This window comes from Sinocyclocheilus grahami, unplaced genomic scaffold, assembly GCF_001515645.1.
Source record: "Sinocyclocheilus grahami isolate Dianchi unplaced genomic scaffold, SAMN03320097.WGS_v1.1 scaffold1365.1, whole genome shotgun sequence".
Taxonomy (NCBI): Eukaryota; Metazoa; Chordata; class Actinopteri; order Cypriniformes; family Cyprinidae; genus Sinocyclocheilus; species Sinocyclocheilus grahami.
Window position 1 is genome coordinate 69,438 of NW_015506544.1, and position 722 is coordinate 70,159.

Here is a 722-nt window from a genome sequence, read left to right on the forward strand (position 1 = left end):
TAAATGAACTTTTCCACGACATTCTAATTTATTGATGCACCTGTATATGACATATTGTAAAAAGGGGCATAATATGTCTCCTTTAAAAAAACAAAACATGCTGGACAACTGTTGCAGCTTCGTTCACATCAATGCATAGTTTTTCTGCCAACTACTTAAGCTGGCAACTTGCTAAAGCTGATTGGCAGTCATTTTGACAATGTGCCTAAATGGTGCTAAATGTACTGCAAATGCTGTACCAAATAAAATTTCATAATTTCAGATCTGTGAGCTCCGCACGGAGACAGCAGAGGGTCTGGCTAAGTTGATGTACTGTGGGAGAATTCTATGCCCAAAGCTGCTGTCCAGTCTGGTTCTGCTGTAGTACAATCCTGTAACGGAGGATGACCAAAGACTACGCCATTGCCTGGGGGTATTCTTACAGCTGTATGCCCGGGCCAGCAGGTATACATGCGGGGAGATTCTCCCTTCCTTAATCGTAAATATTTAGTGTATTTTATTTAAAGGGATAGTTCATCCAAAAATGGAAATTGTAATTTACTGAGCTAACCCTTTAATGTAATAAGTGTACATAAAGAGTTCAGAAGCAAAAGCCTCTAAGTACATCTGACGTTTATCTTTAAAATTAGCATTCCTTTCTGGCTACTATCTACAGCTTTCTATGTAAGTACTGGTAATTCTGAATGGGTTAAGGCTGGGATTTAGCACATTTGAAGTGAAAG

At 39.1% G+C, this 722-nt stretch overlaps 1 protein-coding gene across 1 annotated transcript in view; it reads left to right on the top strand.

The window, feature by feature from the left end:
* LOC107569617 (condensin complex subunit 3-like) overlaps positions 1–722 on the top strand; it is a 12,563-nt gene that overhangs the window by 8,662 nt on the left and 3,179 nt on the right. The window contains exon 7 of the mRNA XM_016255735.1: positions 263–444. The gene's annotated coding sequence lies outside the window, so the exon portion shown is untranslated. The remainder of the gene's footprint in view (positions 1–262; positions 445–722) is intronic.